Raw genomic sequence first — 19,383 nt, forward strand, 5'->3', positions numbered from 1 at the left:
CCTCTTCTTCTTCCTTACTTTTTAAAAGTTTTAAAGTAGTGGGCTATTTTTGTTGTTGCTGTTCTGAGTGTTTGCCACTGACTTTACTGTAGAAGTCGCATTGCCTGCCAGTTTGAATGTCTTACTATACATGTAATTTGCAAGGAACTTCTAAGTAAGTCGTTGTGAACTATGTAAGCTCTAAAACTTATGCTTATTTACTTTGAGGCAGGGTATTACCACATCTCCTTGGATGGCTTGGAGCTCCTTATATAGACTAGGCAGGCCTTGAACTCACAGATGTCCACTTGCATGTACTCCAAGTTGCTGAAGCTAAGGGAGTGCGCCACCACACCAGTTTAAAAATTACATTTTAAGCCGGGCATGGTGGTGCACGCCTTTAATCCTAGCACTATGAAGGTAGAGGCAGGCAGATCGATGTGAGTTCCAGGCCAGCCTTGTCTACAAAGCGAGTCCAGGACAGCCAAAGCTAACACAGAGAAACCCTGTCTCCAAAAAAAATTGCATTTTAATTTCCAAGTTCTCATATCGCCTAAGAAGCTAGCTTGCCATTGTCTGCCCTCTAACATTCATTTCCCTCAGAAACACCTTCTCGTTTCTGTTTATGATATTAAGCACCATTGTGAGGAGTAGGAACTAGTTAAGGGCTCATAACTAAATGGTAGCTAATGAAGTTGGGTTTTGAAGATACCAATTTAAAGTTAATTTTTGACATGTGTTCTTTATAACCAACTGCCTGATATCAGCTACATGGCATACAGAAACTTCTCATGTTGCCTCAAAAAAGGTTGTTTAGAGTTCTTTGCAAATTCTTAAGTCATTAAAATTTAGGTCCTGTTTTGAGAAACTACCAAGTGTGCACAGGTGTAGGCGTAACTCTAGGGACCCTGGAGAAAAGCATGAAAACACTGAATGGTTAAGGTGCACTACCACATTGTAAAGTATGACTTTTTGTATACAGTCCAGTTTAAATGGAAATCGGTTAATTCTGAGCTATTCTCTCACCTAGGATCTTCATCCAGCGTTCCTAACGCTGCCCTTGAGACTTCCCCAAAGCCAGAATTTCAAATCGCTTGACGACTTGAAGATTGAATTCAAAGCCGTCCTCTCCCTTCGCAATAATTACTCAGCAGATGCATTTTGTTTTGGCATTTTACGTATTTGTTTATTTTTTGAAGATACAGCTTGCTTTGCCTCAGGTCATTAAAATTGTTGTCTTCCACTTCTTTAGATGTTTCCAATGAGAACATTAGTGATGTTAGGCAGTAGGATTTATACTGGCGTCACATAAGTTTACAGAAGAGTCAAATCATAGTACCACGGTGCCACTGCCAGTTGGAATGTGCCAGAAACATCTCAGGAGAGTTTTTGTCAAGTGTTTATGCTCAATTAAAATTTATACTCCGGGCTACCAAGTGCCTGTCTCCTAATAGCCCAGTGTTAGTGTGGCCAGCTTCCTTTTGTAAGGAATACATAACACAGTGCTGTGTGTGTGTGTGTGTGTGTGTGTGTGTGTGTGTGTGTGTGTGTGTGTGTGACAGTGCTTGAGGATGGCCAGCTTAAAAGAAAAGCTGACACAAGTCAAAGGATTGTCTCCACTTAGGCATAGCAATATTTTCCACACCACCACAAAGCCATAACAACATGGCTTCGGTGTCTTCTTTGTTGATGCAAAGCACCTCTTACCTTTGTAGAGTACTGTATCCAAGAGTCTCATGTACATCTCTCCTTCATTTGTGTTTTTTGCAAAATATTTGTGATAGGGTACATTTTCTCCACCATGTCTGTGACTTTAGCCCATCACCCCTCCCCCCAGAATCCTTTTTACTTCTTAAAGCTGAGATGGAATATTTTAGACATATATGTCCTTCTCTATGCACTCTGCCAAGTTGTATCCTAAAGCCTTCCCTATAGAACCCTAAGGAAGAAAAGAACGGCCCTCTCCCTCTCCCTCTCTCCCCCCTCTCCCTCTCCCTTACCTCTTATCCCATGCTTCTACAATAAACTTCTCCATATCATAGAAAGAATGAAAGAAAGAAAAAAGCTAAAACAGAATAAACCACTAAACAAAGCAATGGCATAAAAACTCTGGGGCTTGCTGGGATGGGGTGGTGTGATGGAAGGAAGAGAGAAGATGGTAATTTATGATTCTGGTACTGATGTAAAGGATTTGCCCATGCCCCACTTCCATCCCACCCCCGGACTCCACAGTGCTCAGCAATGGGTGATGATAATGCACCTGGAAGGAGCAGGCAGCCCATGCCCAGGCAGGCAGCATCAGACGGGGCGCCTTGCCATCTGGCCCACCTGCTGCATGCATGAGTCCATCTGGTGACTGCAGTAGCTCATTGTAGGCCTCTTCTGAGGAACACTGGGGCTGAAAAACCAGCAGTGTGAATTATTTAAGTAGCTGGTATACATAAATAGAGGGGGAGGGGAGAAAAATAACCGGGGAAGGAACGAGGAGAACCTGCCTGCTACCCCCACCTTGTCTGTAGTTCTGGAATGCTCCAATGCACGAAAACATCCATTTGCATGTAGATTTGAGTGTGAAGATCACTGTGTCGATTACACACCAGTGAGATTTATCTAGGTTTAGATAAAACTCTGACTGCTCTGCACTTAAGATGGGGAATCTTAAAGAGTTCAGCACCAGCGAAACTGATACCGGGCAGAGTATTTCAGGCATCCATCCACAGAGGTAAAGCTACTGTTCATCCTTTTAGGAACAGATGGGTCTTGTTAGGGTGGGGGATGGGGACATGTGTTAGACTTTTTAATTATAATTTATCGAACTTGAATTTTTTCCTGCTAGATTTAAAAATGAGAACAATTATGCTAAGTTGATTTATGTATGTGGCCAATCAAAACTATTTTAGATATGGTTCCTTTTCCTGATTGGCTATTTGCATTAATAGGTTAATAAATAATAACTAATAAATGCTAAATAGGAAATAAAAGTCATATGACAGATATCTGTGCAAAACTCTGAGTTTTGTGTTTAGATTAAGCAGATGGTTGTGCCTGGTAATTCTAGGCACTGTGGTTAACGTAAAAAGGAAATACTGAAGTGGTGAGCCAGAGAGCCCAGCGGACAACTTCTGTCAGAGTAGAATATTGAAGTGAGGAAGGCCTAAGCAGAGTGGGATGTAAAGGCTTCATGGGTGTCACTGTATGCAAAACAAAATCACTTCCTGAGGTCACAGTTGTCGGGGAGTCTAGGGTGATCTGTCTTGTACAAAATGGCTGTAAGTTATAGGTGAAAGGTAGGGCGTGTGTCTGTGCTTGTAGAGTCCAGAATCTATCCCTGTGGTCCTTCCTCGGAGTCACTCAGCGGGTGGTATTATCTGAAGGCGACCGTGGAGACTTTGTAATTTTACTAATGTCTAATTTTTCCCTTCCCTCATCTTTACATTATTGAGCGGATAATACCGAAAAAGAATGTTCTGGGTTGCATCCAGCCCATTCGTTTTTCAGCAGAAGAACTTATAATAAAGCCACAAGAAGGTAATGGGCTTGTTAGTGTCTCTCCTGCTGTCACGTGTTAAGCATGTGATGCTTTGTGGTCTATGACAGACTAGATTCCTTTGCACCGTCATCTTCCACTCTCTCTCTATTCAGCTGCGAAGTAAACTTAGGGGAACTTCTCCTACCAGTAAAGCCCTGGTATTGTCTGAACATAAGCGATTTTTAGATCCATAGCCAAATAAATACAGAAAGAAATTGCATAGTTAATTCTAAAAGTAACCAGTGACCACCTTCATTTTCAAAAGGTGTCTTATGGTGAAAGACACATAGTCATCTCTTTCCAAAATATGCTTGGAACTTCCTGCTCCAACCTGCCTATGACGCTCTAGGTAAAATACTTGTCTTCAGCCAACTAACTCTGAAAATTCATAGATCGTTCAGGCACCTGGACTCATCTCTCCATCTATCCATTCGGGCCTCCCACTCCCTCCTGGGAGACCCCAGCTCTCTCTATGCCTATCTTCAATACTCTGCCTCTGTGAAAAGAAATTCCTTTCCTTTCCACATGCCATCTACCAAGAATTTGTAATCAGTACCTCTGATGGCTCTGACATCATTGTTACCTGGGACCCTTTTTTCTTGCTGAGTTGCTGAGGAAAGATCACAGTAGGCAGAGGATAGAGCTGATGGCTGGGATTTGGACCAGTCACCTGCCCTTGCCAGTGGTAGGTCTTGACTGCAAGGGAGAGGCTTCGCTCAGTGCTCCCATGGCAGGTTTAGGGAGCATCACAGATAGTTCAAGGACACAAACACACACAGACACACACACACACACACACACACACACACACTCGCGCGTTGGTTTTTAAGCTGTTGCTCCTACAAGAGCACCCAGGCCTTCTGCTTGTTACGTTAAATTGCTCTGTATTCACTGAGACTCACTGTACTGAATAAGTATGGACTCCTGTTCTTTTAAGAGTGTGCCTCAAAGAGGCAAGTCTCTGTGACCTCAGTAGGGCTGGAACAGTTCACAGGGGATGAGTCTGTCAGGGCAGCTAGGCTGGTGTTAGAGGTGCCTGGGATACATCAGCCTTCATGTCATCCTAAGATCACCTCAAAGCATATTTTTTTCAACAGGAGGAGTCTAGAGTGCACCCATGTCCCCAGAGTGACAATAGGAACCTCACCAGGGAGCAGCTGTGCTGTGCTTCCTAGGACCAACTCTTCCAGCAGTTTACAGTTTTTCTTCCTTTGAATCTGATAAGAGTCAAGAATATAATCTGGCTGTGGATTTTTTTATTTGATTATGATGTTCATGGGTGATGTTATTTAGAGGCACACATGTCACCTGGTAGAGAAAGCCATGCACCCAGATATTTGCTAGGAATTTTAAAAGAAAAAATATTATCATGTCTCAAGGAGACACCCAGCAGGTTATTAATTAGTGTTGTGACTTACTTTTGCAGGATGCTGACTTTGTAATTATGGAGTGAATTGGTAAGTCTTTTTGATATCATGAAAACTAAAATGAAGAAAGAAAATGAATGCTAATAAAAGACTCCATGTAGCACACCATAGATTTCAAAAGTAAACCTCCCCGTAGTGGTTTTCTCCTGGAACCTGCCATTGACTGTTTAGTTAGATCAGCTGTGGGAAGGTGAGCTAGCTAGCCCTTTAAGTGTGGCTTCTCCTAACAGTTATAGAGTTATTAATTATATGGGTAAGAAGCAAACAGCATCCATGGTGCTTAATAGCTCCCCATAAAGAACTTCATTACCCCATTCACAGGGAAGAAGAGGGGTGTTGTCATGAATCACAGGAATTTTTATGGCTGTATAAGAGGGATGACCATGTGGAGTTTCCCCAAAGCAAAGACAATAAATAGAATGGTATCACTTAAGCAATAGAGACAATATGCCATGCTCATCTTTGGCTTGGGGATGTCCCGGTTGCACAGGCTCAGTGCCAGGCTCCTTACTGCCTCAAAACGTATTGATAATGTTGGCTTCTCTGTGATAAGAGGAGGGACGAGCCAGAAGAAGAGGAGTGCAGACTAAGAGAGCGGCACTTGTGGGATGTGACGGCTAAGGAACCGACTGGCATTGTTTTGTTCCCAGTTCCCAGGAAGCCCTTCAGGCTGGCTGACCATTTGCACTTTGTCTCAGGGTCCACTCTGAATGTGTCTTTGGTATAAGCTTTAAGAATAATGCCCATTATTTGGGGACTGAGGTTGAACGGCGCACACTGTGGGTTCAAAAGCCTGAGAAATTGATGCCTCTGCTTAAAGCACGTTAAGCAAAAAGAGCCTGGCAAGACTGTGTACTCCATAAATATTCCTCGCCCTCCCCCACCACTTCGCTCTTAATAACGGGGTTGTTAGTAGCACTGGAGGGAAGTACAAACTGAGATTTCACTTCTCAAAGCCAAATTAGCTTCTTACCTCAACCGACAAATTCTGCAGCCGAAATGAGTCATAATAAGGATTAGTCAGGGAAGCTTGAATTGAACCTATTTCTTGCGCACGTGCACGTCCTTATCAGTCTCCCACTACTTATAATTGCCAGCTTCGCTTTCTGAAATTAGCAGAGGAGAAAGCAAGGCAAAGGCAGAAACCTAGCTGCTTGCTGGTTTCTTACCTGCCCAAAATGTTGGGGTGAGAATATGGCTGTGAAAAACCAAGACCTCATGGTCACCACTGAGGGAACTATAGAAACAAAAGGAACCTTCCTCTACTTTGTGGGTGTGCTTTGCCTGCAGGTATAGACACCACATGCATGCAGTGCCAACTACGTGCCAAAAGAGGGCATCAGAACCCCCTAGAACTGAAGCTCCACATGGTTGGGCGCCACCGTGTGGGTGATGGGAACCCAACCTGAGTCTTGTGGAACAGCAGCCAGTTCTTTTAATGACAGAGCCACTTCTCCAGCCCCGAGTCTGCCTCTGCTAAGGGAACTGAGGGGCAGAGTCTGGATTCCAACAGATTGCCTTGAATTTATAGCCTTTCCAGAGAACCTCTTACCTATATTTTCACCAGTCAGGTGAACAGTTGTCTGAAAATGATGCTGGGTGCACCTCGTGGATTATGGCCAGCAGTGAGAGAGCCCCACTCAGGTTTTTACCATGCACAAATGCTTATGTGTATGCAAGCATGCCTAGGTGTGGGAGCATGCCCGTGAGGCTGTCCCCCACGCATTCAGGCAGCCTCTTGTAGGGAAGAGTTTACCAACTGATTGAACTCATTTTTACCTTCCCGTGGAGATATTTTATTTATCCGATGAAATGCTTAGAACGTGATTAATTTGTCAGGGGAACATCTCGTTACTGTGAATTTGCTGAGTGTGAAAGAAAATTGCCGTCACATGGATCTTGAAAATCTGAAGTAGCCAGAATCTTCCTTTAGTTTACAATTACTTTGATTTTCTTTAAGGCAGTAACTTTGCCAGACTTTGGACCTGAGAGTTCAGTCAGGTTGTGTGTGTAGAGGGGTACTGAGGGGGCAACCACCAAACACTAGTAGATGGCATTGAAAAATGTAGCTTTGTTGCCACAGTGATTGTCTGCCATGCAGGAAGCCCTAGGTTCAGTCCTCACCTCTAGCAAGCCAGTTGTGGAAGAAGGAAAATCAGATCATCAAAGACATCCTTTGCTAGTTGGTCAGAGGCCAACCTGAGCTACAAGAATCCCTGATTCAGCAACAACAACAACAGCAGCAGCAGCAGCAGCAACAACAAAACAACCACCCCAGGAAAGCAGCTAATAGAAGGAATAGATAATGTAGGAGATGCAGGTGCCTCAGTCTCTCTCCCTAGAGGATGATGGCTGTAGCTCCTAGGTCTCAGCTCCCAGTGGTCATCTGAGTGGGTTTATATGCCATACATGGGCCACGTACCTCTTCTTATAAAAGTGAGACACAGGGATCCTTCTGGACCTCAGAGGAAGAAACCCATAAGCAAGCCTTCGTCACCAGTCAAGTGGGCCAGGACAGCCCTTCTCATCGTGTCCACACAGGGAGTATTAGTTAACAGATAAACCTAACTCAGGCCCCTTTTTTACTCTTAAGCCAAAAGTAATTTGTAAGTGAACTTGTAATTTGTAAATGAAGATTCGTTGTTTTTTGTTTGTTTGTTTTTGTTTTTGTTTTTAGTAGTTTGAGCTTGTGTCTCCAAGACATGATGGGGGCAGAAAGTCTCCCTCAGCTGTATTCATCCTCAGAGTGTAACAAGTGACAGTGGCATTGGTTAAGGAAGATGACTTTTTATTCATGTGCGTTCCCCCGGCTCAGTGTCCATTTGTCCATTAGAATGAACCACTCATCATTCGTGCAGGTTTTTCCTCTTTCAGCATCAAGAGTTATGAATGGGAAATTCCATTTTTCCCTGGCTCCCCGTGACAGGCAGACTGAAGATTGTGGTCACTGGGACTAAACACATATCCATCAACTCCAGGTGACAGCTTATTATGATCCCCCCTTTGAATATATGAATTCCATACACTGCATGTTGGAAGTCTAACAATGCCAAGTTTTTGATAAATAATTATCCCTTTGGTGATGTACAGCACTCGGTTGCCATACTTTCTCACTTTTACTGCATTCTTGCCCTTATCCCCCATAACATAAATCTTTTGCTTTCATATTTAGTAAAACTACGAGGACAACAGCCCCCCGCACTCGCTACAGTCAACCAATCACACACCATCATTTCACAATCACTATTTGTTTTCTGGAGCTGATTTTTTCAACAGGCGGTCTGGCTTCATTTTTGACCACACATTTGACACAGAGATGCAGGTTAGATAAAGTGATGGCCTCATATCTGTGCCGGCTGTAACCTTGATATCCCCTCACATAGTTTTATGAGGCTCTATGAGAGAGAAAGGTGGGTAAATGAATAAGGTATTATCTGTGGCTGCTAATCTGTCAGTTCAGTTTTGAAGGCGGGGCCCTAGAATGTATGTATAGTGAGAGACAAATAGAAGATTTTGGCTTTTTTGGAGGGGGCTCAGCTCCCCAAGTCACAGAGCCACTCATAGAGGAGTCTGTGAGGTGGTGAAGTTGCTACTCGTTTCCCATTTCTTTCTCTGATCTCCTGAGTTTTTGCCTTACTCTCTGTCCTTGGTTCTTACCTACAGCTCACACCCACATCTGGGCCATCATTTCAATATATTTGGTGGTTTTGCAGCCAACCACAAGACCTAGTGACAAGCATAGAGTTTGCCTGTAGGCCTCTGTGCTCCAGGAGACTGGAAAGCTTGGGTATCTGCCTCCTTAGCTACCATGACTATGGAGAATGGATTCTTCTACACAATGCACAAGCTTACTGTTATAGAGCAATGGACCGTGGGTGCAAGGAACCATGGCACTCTGGGGTGTGACCTCATTGTCCACAGGTGGAGAACTCTGCTGCTTGTCGAAGTGCATTGTGGGGCTTTACAACAGAGATTCAGGTGAGTCATTGTTAGGGAAGTGGCTCAGGAGCAGAAGTCACCTTTTTGGACTATAATGGCAAGTCTCATGCTCACTGTCATGTTTTCGGTGTGGCTATTAATGGCTGCGACTGTGGAATGTAGTTGATTAGTTTAGAAGTTGTTACTAATGTTCTCCCAGACCTGTGTCAGTTTTTGTCCACATGGAATCTGATGCAGAGCTCAACTCCCACAGCCTCTTGCATAATACCTTCACACACTAGCAGTGCTCGTGATGGTTGGTCTGGCTTTTCCTGAAACATACCATGTTTTCCTTTGGGAAAAAGACTTTGTCTTCTTTCCTCTTCAAAGCTTAGCACCCCATGCATTACAGACAGAGAGGAGGTGTGGAGGTGACAGAATTAAAGCCACAGTACTCTGCAAAACACCTTCACCTTAGGCGCTAAGAAGTGATGGGAATCCCATACAAGCTGTGGAGGAATGCCACTGAATAATCAAGAAAATTCAACACGCGTTGCTGAAGACTTTATATACGCAAACGACAACAAGTCACAAAAGCCCAGGCACTTACTGTGACAGACCCAGATAAGTACACATTTATAATTCAAGGCTAGACACAGATTTAGCCGGGGATAGTACTGCACACCTTTAATCTCTAGCAAGTAGGAGAGGGAAGCAGGAGCATCTGTGAGCATTCAAGGCAAGCCTGGTCTGCACAGCCAGCCAGGGGTACATAGCAAGACCCTGTCTCAACACAAACATGAAATACATACGCATTTAAAGATTTTATTATTCCAAAAGTTAAAAATAGTATTTTTGTCCTATGCGCTTATGAGAATAATTTAGCATTACATAATTCTTTAAAGTCGTTATCAGCTTTTAGTATTTACTTTTTACCTCCAATTTCTGTTCTTTAGATAGAATGGGTGCCCATGTTCCTATCTTAATCATGAGATAACAGGCACCCTGAGCAATGTATAGAAAGTGGACATTGTGATAATACTAAAAATAGTGTAAAGCAGGAAGTCTTTCCTCAAAAGCAGCTACTATTCTTTTTTGACTCTTTGTTTGTTTGTTTTTATTTTTTAGATATAATTCTTAAACCATTTTATTACTTATTTAATTATTTATGTGTGTGCAGAAGCATGTGTGTACATGCCTTTACATGCCACAGCACACAAGTGAAGGTCTTTCCACTGTGTGAATTGAGCTCGGGTTACCAGGCTTGGTGGGAAATGTCTTTACCTGCTGAGCACTCTCACTGGCCCTAGCTGTGAAATAATTCCACTTTCCATTGGAAGGCTCTAATCTCACACCAGCTAAATAGTTTCCATGATTCTGCCTTCTACTTTGTAATGTGATTAACTGTAGTGTTTCCCCATTTGCTTGGTAATCCTGACATTTCTGTAATAGTATTGCTTGTTCCTGAGCATTAAGAGCTAAAGTCCTGTTGTTTTGTCTTATTTTGGTCACTTTGTTATTATGAGTTCAAATAGCCGTGATAGGAATATTATAACATTCACTGCGTATACTTGATAGAAGACCAAACTTTTGCATGACAAAGTACTTAGAACATTAGCCTTCTAGCTCTTGAGAGCTGACCTGCTAAGCTGGTTGCCTTACAATACTGGCATTAAATGTGTCTGCTGTGGCTTGCTGTTGTCCTGAGTAAAAAGTTGAAGCCTAGAAAATTCAAGTTGGTCCTCCCTTTACGCAGCCCTGCTTCCTCACACGGAACAATGGAAATGGAATCACTGCACTGGGATCACTGATCTCCAGTGCGGTGCTCATGTCTTTCTCCACCTTGGCAGGAAAAGGAAGCCTGATCTCCAGGCCTCTTCCTGTGACATGAGCAATCATATTGGTGGTTCTCAAGAACCCCATCTTTTGCTATTGTAATTCATGCTGTCCTGGAACCCACTGTAGAGCCAAGGCTGGGACTAACCTCTTGGCAATCCTCAAGGTTCTGAATTCCAGGATTACAGCTCTGAGGCACCACGCTCAGCCAAGAACCTCATTGAAGTCTCCGAAAGGGGTCAGAGGAGAGCATTGTCCATTCTTCTGTGCTGTGTTTTTGGGGCCTTGCTATCTGTTGCCCACAGCCAGTGTTTTGGTATTCATAAGAATGTCCTATAGACAGATGTAAAGCAGACATAGACTTTGCTGTGACCAGTTATAACATCAGTGGAAAATGATGTTTTCAGGTGATGAAACAGCTCACAGTCATGCTTTTATGCTCTACAAATATATATGAAGTGACAAATTTATTAAGTAGCTCACATCAGCCCAACATAGCAAAGATATACTGTGGGTATGTGTGAAGTAAGATGCAGCTCATGCCTCCGATGAAAACTTTAATTATAATTACTAAATAATACTGTTAATTAATAATAAGTTAGTTGAGATTTATTTTCAGATCATTGTAGACTTACATAGATTTTTATGAACAGGACAGAGAAGTCGTATGCACTTCTTTCTACCCACTTTTTTTTTTCAAAGGCAATGGTCTTATGTAGCTGTGCTACGATACTATGAGGCTGAGCGGAGCTGGTGCCACAGGCTTGTCATCTCAGCCACTTAGGATGCCAAGACCGGAAGGTTACAAGTTCAGGGCCTGCCTGGGCTACAGTGAGTTCATGGACAGCCAAGGGAACTTACTAAGACACTTAATATTTAAAACAAACAAAAGGCCAGAAGTGATGGCACATGCTGTCAATCCAGCCCTCATGAGGCAGAGGCAGTACTGGGGGATGTAGTTGGCTGGCGCAGCATTTGCCAGTCATGCGGTGGAAGTCTTAGGGTCCATTACCCACAAACGAAACACCCCTGTGGGAAAGTCACATACCTTCTGAATGGACAGATTCACAAACATTCATTTCGTTGTGTGTTTCTAATTCTGTGTCTAACTGGCACATGCATATGGTGGAAGGCAAGGAGCCTCTGAGCACAAGCAGCAACATAAAGGACAACTCTATCACAGGGTCTTTAATTTACCCTTTGTTTGATTAAAAGAAAACAAAAACAAAAACTTCCTAAGACATTTTAACCTGACTGACCGTGGAACATTATTTGTGAGTCACTAGAATGTCACCCCCACCCCAGGATGTCCCGCTCTGTTGGTGTGAAATGCTGGACCAGCCTGGAGGCCTTACCTCCTGCCTTTCAGTGCGCTACCTCAGCTTGCTTTGGCTCCTCTTCAGGTTTGATTTTCTAGAATGGATGCATGATTGGGCTTTTACACACCCTGAGTTCAGAAGACCTCATCCATTTTTTGTTGTTGTTGTTGTTGTTTTGTTTTTCTGTTTTTTTGGTTTTTTGGTTTTTTTGTTTGTTTGTTTTTTCTGTCCCATCATAGGTCTAAAATGTGATCAGAGTGGATGGCTAACAATGAAGTGTTTGATACAAACACAGATTTGGTTCTGTCTCTTTTCTCCTTTGCTGCCTTCTGTAGCTTCCCAGTGTCTGAAATAAAAGGTGTCTAATCTGTGTGGTGTGGCAATTCAAACACGGGGCACTCTGGCCCACGTCTTCTTTTCTCAAGTCCTTGGCTCACTCCAAATCCCCCTTGAGTGCTCTCTACAGCTGCTCCTCCCTCACGCTGAGCCCGCCTTCCTGAAGTGAGTGCTTTGGTCCTTCCTCCTTGAGAGCCACAGAATTCAACCTTGCACTTTTCCCACAATTCCTGAGTGTGTGATACATGTTTGTTCCATTTTACAGATTTGGCACCTGAGGCTTAGAGGTGACATGGCAGAGCTATGTAAAATAAAGACCCATGTTGGTAAACTCCGAACCACACCTCCTACTTAGAAATTTTGGCAGTACAGTGCAGTTTTACTCCCTATGCTTAACCTCTTAACAATCTCACTGTGACTAAGGAGTTACGGAAATGGCTTTTCCTATGCTTAATGTTCTATCTCATAGAGAATTGAGAGTCTTGTTGTATCTCACATTGTATGAAGAATACTTGTTTAGGTTGGACTCTGTAGCTTTATGGGTTTATTGATACAATTGTTTGTTCCCCCAACAATTCAGGAATAGGCTGAAATTAAAAAAAAAAATACAATACTGAGTGGTCACTTGTTCTACTTAGGTAGACGGGTGGAATTAGGAAGTAGTGCATATGTGAAAAACAACAGAGGTCTGGGGTATGTATGTTGCATGTGGTATGTGTTTACTTATGCATGTTCAAATGTATGTGCAGGCACACATAGGTGCATGTGGGGCCCGAGGTGACATGGGGTGTCTACATTGGTTATGTATTGAGGCAGGGTCTCTCTCTTCACCCCCGAGCTGCATGATCCGGTCAGTCTTGCTGGTATTTTCATGGGTGCTGGGGATCGGAACTCCAGCCATCATTCTCGCCTGGCAATACCTTTACCCATGTAGCTTCCGTGTTTGTCCAAGCTAAAGCCAAGATGCCCACGAGGGGACAGGCTCCCCCTCCTTCCTGCAGGGCCACATGGGTGTTTCTACTTGAGACACATTTGGCAGAATAAGGACAGAATTCTTTTCAAATTTGTTTATGTTACAGTGTAAATAGTCTTTCTGATACCTTCACAGAAATGAGACATTTAAAATGAAATCATCTTACTCAGATTTTATGAACAGGTACTCTTTAAAATGTATAGTTGTGCCTCCTCCCTCCCTCCTTCCTTCATTTCTTCCTTCCTTCCTTTTTCTCTTTTGTCCTTTCTTTCTTCCTTCCTTTTGCCCCTCCCTTTTCTCTTTCTCCCCGCTCTCATTTTCTCTCTCTCCTTTTCTCCCCAGCTCTCTCATCCCACTAAACTAAGCAACCACTCCACCAATGAGCTATAACCCCAGCTCTAATTTTTTTTTTTAAATTTTCAGATATGGTCTCAGTTGCACAGGTCAGACGTGAACTTATTCTGGTAGCACAGACTACCCGCGACCCTGTGGTTAGTCCTGCTCCATTCACCTTCTGGAATAGTTGTGATTACAGACTTGTGACGCCAGGCTTGACGCTTTGCTCTTGCAATCATTTCCACTTCCCACTTTCCAAATCACAAGTTGGGCTGTAATTTGCTTTCCAGATACATCTGCTTTATTGTAAAATCTGAATAAGCAAGGTTTTTTTTTGTTTGCTTGCTTGTTGTTTGTTTGAGATATAATCTCATCACATAGCCCAGACTTTCCTAAAACTTACTATGTAGGCTGGCCTAAAACTCCTTCTCTTCCTGACTTCACCTCCCAAATTCTGGGATAACAAACATGCCCCACTATGCTGGTCTTCTAAGCTAGTGTTTGTTTGCTTGAGGTAAGGTCCTGCTATATATAGCCTTGGCTGCCCTGGAGCTCACTATGTAGACCAGGTTGATCTTGAACTCACAGACATCTTTCTGCATCTGCCTGCTGAATGCTGGGATTAAAGGCATGCCCCACCACGCCTAGCTCCCAGATCAGTTTTGGAAGCTCACCTGCTTCCACTGGTGTTCACATATCATGTTTTGACTAAAGGGCTTTCTCACGGACAAGGTGTTAGGGGAGTAAGCAAGGAAGGGAGTCATGTGAACTTTCTTTACTGCCAAAAGATATAGGGAATTACTTTATGTTGGAGATGAAAAACATTTTACAGATTTTCAAAACAGATTACAGAAGAGACTATTATTTAAGTCAGTAGAGAATTACTCAGTGAGGAGCCATGCTTTTAGAAAGGCCTAAGAACTGGAGGTCTGTCTCTTGGTCTGTATTCGCCTTCACTCTGGGAGTCCTTGGTAAACATTAGCCACTGCATCCTGATGTGTAAGTCTGTGTTTGATCACAGCTCCTTTCCTGCATTGTTGTTGACGAGAATTTTTCTAGGTATGCATTTATGCATGTGCATATATGTGAGTATGTGTGCATGAGTGTGGACATGTCAGTGTGCATGTGTGTGCACATAAGTATATACCTGCATTTGTGTGTATATGTATATGCATATGTATGAACATGTATGTGTGCATGTAAGTATGTATGTGGGTCTAAGGTTGTGAGTAGGAATCTGTATGCATGTGACTAGGCATGTGTGTCTATAAATAAATGTATACATATGTGTAACACGTTTTGTTTCTCAGCCATGGGATTCTCTTCCTACTGTGGACACTTACGAACAGTGCTATGACACACACTTGGCCAGGCAGTTTTACGCTTCTTAGTGAAGATTTGGGAGCACAGTTGGGATGCGGTGCCTCCTTCACTTAAAGAAAGAATCTTCTAAACTTTTTTTTGGAAGAGGTTTTATCATTTATGAGCTCTGTTTTCAATTGATCGACATATATATCTGCATTTGATGTTGTCTATCCTTAGAATTTTTTGGAACTTTTATGTGTGCAAATAAACTAAAACTTTTCGCTTTCATTTATTTTTATTTGTAATATCAAAATTACCGCATTCTTTACTTTGAACAATTGTCCTCTATAGTATCATTTTTATAGTCATTAATCCTTTAAACTTATGATATCCAGTGATGTAGTTTAGTAATAAATCTCCCCCACATATACACATACATACATGTATATATACACATATATAAATATATATAGACATATACACATACACACATGTGTATATATACACATATATAAATATATATAGACATATATTTATATGCTATGTGTGTATAGGATTTTTGTGTGTAAGTGTATTTTTTTTCTGGTTTCAAGTTACTTTGTATTTTAGCATCTAAAAACATTTATCTTCATGATATCCTGTAGCTTAAAAATAAAGATCTATACAGCTCATTATATGAATGAATCCATAAACTGAAAAATTCCACCCTGAGAGCATGTGCCTTTTACATAATGGATTAGGATTTTTAAAGTAGTGGGATTTAAAGTAATACCAGATTGTGGGCCACCTTTATTTAAAGCCTTCTCTACAGAAATGAATGAGTGATGATCATACCTAGGATCAATATAAAGGTTTTTAAAATCATATTCTTGGAGGATATTCATTGACACTCAGGGTGATACACCATGTGGCATAGTGTTCTAAAACACAAAGTTACAAGAAAAACTGCTGTTTCTTCTGACGCTAATAGAATTAGGTAGTGAGCCCAGCAACTAGAAGCATAATCCAAGCCAGGCCAGTGTTCAAAGCACAGTTTCCCCTCATTTTGTAATGCACGCTTGTGGGTCTTTATGTAGTATTGCCTTTAGAGATAACAAATTTTCACAGACTTAGGAAGCAATAAAATGCATTTAACACTAAATCTTTACTGAGCATAGTTTAATCTTTCTCTGATGCAGAAAGCACTTTATAATTTTATAGCTTGGCAGGCTCATTACTGTGTGCTGGTTATTATCCTGGCAAAGGGTTGGAGCCTCGGTGAATCCCAGGCTCTTGCTAATAGAAGCTCAGCCAGAAACAGGCCAGTGCGTGTCCCTATACATCCCTTTATTTTAAGACATACATTTTTTTTTCTCACTTCCATTTCTCCAAGGTTTTGATTTCTGCCCTTCTGTATTCTTCCTAAATACATGCGTCACCCTCTTGAATTTCCTTAACAAAAACACGATTTCAGGCTTTCTAGATGCAAGGACCATGACAAAGTGATTTTATAGCCAGTTCTGAGAGTGACTAAACTTGACAACAATTGTGCTTTATGACATCCTCTGCTTTCATGTCCCCAGCCTACTTTTATATCATCATTTTTCCACCCCAAATATGAACAATTTCATATCTCAGCATTGGCAGAAAAAAAAAATCTCTTTCTTAGGAATACATCTTAATGGGAAAAAAAGCGCTTCCTGTAAGTCACTGTGCCTTAAGACCTTAACACTGTAATATTCAATTCTCACTCATAACAGCCTGATGCTCACTCTTTCTTCCTTCCTTCCTTCCTTCCTTCCTTTTTCTTCTTTCTTTATTTCTTTTCTTTCTGTGGTTCATGTTCATAAAGGTTGGGGGAGAATTAGTGTTATGGAAGTAAACCAGATTAAAGGGAATGTGGATCAGATTTGGTAACAGATGGTGTTGTGGAAATTAAAGGTTCTTTGCGAATGGTGTGGCAGCAGCTCGCCTCTGTTCTCTGTGTCTCCCTTCCGAGCACTTGATAGACGGGTATAAATCACAGCAATCCTGTCTTGACAGCCAATTTCAAGAATTTGATCTGGTTAAAGACACGGCTTTCCTGCTCCGTGCAGAAACCTGCCTCGATTTTATTGTCACATGGCACTTTTTTCTCTGTAGAAATCGGCCTCACCTGCCTCTTCGTAATGAAAATTTTGCTTAATTACAGTTTTAGCTTTTTAGTGTTAATTACTTTTCTATTCAATTTCATATTTCCTAATATCTCTGAGGGATTTATTTTCTTCCTCCTCCACCCTTTTGACTCATACATGTTTTTATGTTTTTCCAAAAATGTTACTCATTTTTTAGAATTGTCAGAATTATCCTGGGGATCTTTCCTTGAGGATCCTAATGACCAAAATCATTAATGAGGAATTAACTTTGCGTTTCTTTCTTTAAATATCTCCAATTTGCTTACCTAACATATTTCCTTAGGACTGTTTTCTTGCGGACTTCGTTTGTGTTCCTCCTTCCTCCCTCTCTTCCTGTCTCCACATCTCCCTACTAAAGTGTTTATTTTAAGGAGAAAGGCGCTGGTGTGACATAGTAAAGTTCCCAAATCAAATCAGGAAAGAGAAAGAAAGTTTCCAGAAGCAATCCTTAAAAGCAGCAGTATTTTAACAAAATAATAATAATTTTTAAAAATCATATAAAATTTTAAATGAGTGGTACAGGCTGCCTCCCCCCATCTGCTAAAATAAACTCACCAAGTCACAGACCTGGGGCAGCTCACATAACCAGCTTGCTTCTATAATGACCTGTGCCAACCTAGGAAATCAGAATCGAAATACTGTGTTGAGCTATAGGACGTCTACATGGCTGGAAAAAGCAAACAAATTGTGTGGATCAAGTCTACACAGACCATGGGGTCCTGGTGAGCTGAGAAGAACGGCCCTGGGGTTGCCTCTTGCCAATCTGTGTGGTACTCAGGCTCTCTACTTATCCAGGAAAAGGGACTAGAATAGAGGAGCCCAAACCATAGGCCAAAACAATCTGCAGAAATGAGGAGAAGATGTGCTGAGGGGGCTGCCAGCAGTGGTGGAAACAGAGCTTCCTACTGGCAGTCAAATCAAATGTAGCAACAACTCAACGGCTCCCTGCTGCTAGCTGACAGCATGATGTCACACACTGGGACAAACAACCACTTAAACACTGATTGCACAGAATTGCCCTTTCCCACAGCACCTCCCACCTTAGGAGGTGTGAGCAAAGAAGAGAACCATTTCTGGGGACACACCAAGAACCCGGCTCCCTGGTCAACCTCAGAAGATCACTGCCCTGTCCGGAGCCCACCATGGAACTCCTATTGCCTGAATGTCAGCGGTTCTCAACCCCTTAATGGGGGGTGGAATTTAACGGCCCTTTCATGGGGGGTGGTCTCAGATCAGATAGTTACATTATAATTCATAACAGTAGCAAATTACGGTTATAAAGTAGCAAGGAAAATAATGTTATGGGTGGGGGCGGTTACCACCACATGAGGGACTCTGTTTAAAGGATCGCAGCATTAGGAAAGTTGAGAAGCACTGCTGAATGGGGTTTCTACAGCTTCCCTGTGATGGGCAAGTTTTTGTAATGATTCTTTGTACACACACACACACACACACACACACACACGCACACACGCACACACACGCACACACAGGCACATGCACACACACACACGTACACAGGCACATACACACACACAGGCACATACACACACACACACACACACACACACACACGGTCTCAATGTTAACTGTGTATATGTGCTTTTATGTCAGACTTTGCTCTCAAGATCTACTCGGAGAAACTTATTAGTGTGGTTTCCTTGGACTCAAATGCATTTAAAAAATAACTAAAAGAAATTAGGAAAGCAGGCAGGCAACTCTTGCCATTTTACAAGTGAGGAAAATAAGAGTCCAAATGGTACCATGGCAGTGGGCGAAATAGCCAAGTCCTCAAGTAGACCTGCTGTCTCCTACTGAGTCCAATACTGACAAGTCCGGGGTATAAACGGGCCCAGAGAACCACGCTGTAGACTATTCTTTTAAAAACTCAGGGATTGTGAATGACAAATAAGATTTAGAAATTGCCCTATGTGTGCTAGTGTTTGGCCCTTTGGATGTGACAAACAGCACAAGAGTCCCTCTGATCTGACCCATGCTCTTTGATGGCTTCCCTTGGCCTGCCTGATGCAGAGCAAATCCCTTTTTTGCAAAGCCCACCAGGCTGCAGAACAAATCTGTAGTCAGTTCCGTGGCCTGGATTAAATCGCGGTTTGGACTCTGCCGTTTTTTTGTCTTGCCTGCAAGTGGGGCCTGTGTGCTTTTGCTTCCTTGTCGCTTTGAAGCAGCCAGCTCAAGAAGATGCCCAGACTCAGAGGCAGCCTCCAAGTGAATAATTTGCCTATCCCCTCCCTTCGCCTACCCTGCTGGGCTT

At 42.4% G+C, this 19,383-nt stretch overlaps 1 protein-coding gene across 7 annotated transcripts in view; it reads left to right on the forward strand.

The window, feature by feature from the left end:
• Esrrg (estrogen related receptor gamma) overlaps positions 1-19,383 on the forward strand; it is a 565,698-nt gene that overhangs the window by 364,292 nt on the left and 182,023 nt on the right. Inside the window, exon 3 of one of the 7 annotated variants that reach the window (XM_051148112.1) lies at positions 4,935-4,965. The exons of the other annotated variants lie outside the window; for them this stretch is intronic. The gene's annotated coding sequence lies outside the window, so the exon portion shown is untranslated. The remainder of the gene's footprint in view (positions 1-4,934; positions 4,966-19,383) is intronic. 7 annotated transcript variants of the gene reach the window in all.

Source organism: Acomys russatus, chromosome 6, assembly GCF_903995435.1.
Source record: "Acomys russatus chromosome 6, mAcoRus1.1, whole genome shotgun sequence".
Taxonomy (NCBI): domain Eukaryota; kingdom Metazoa; phylum Chordata; class Mammalia; order Rodentia; family Muridae; genus Acomys; species Acomys russatus.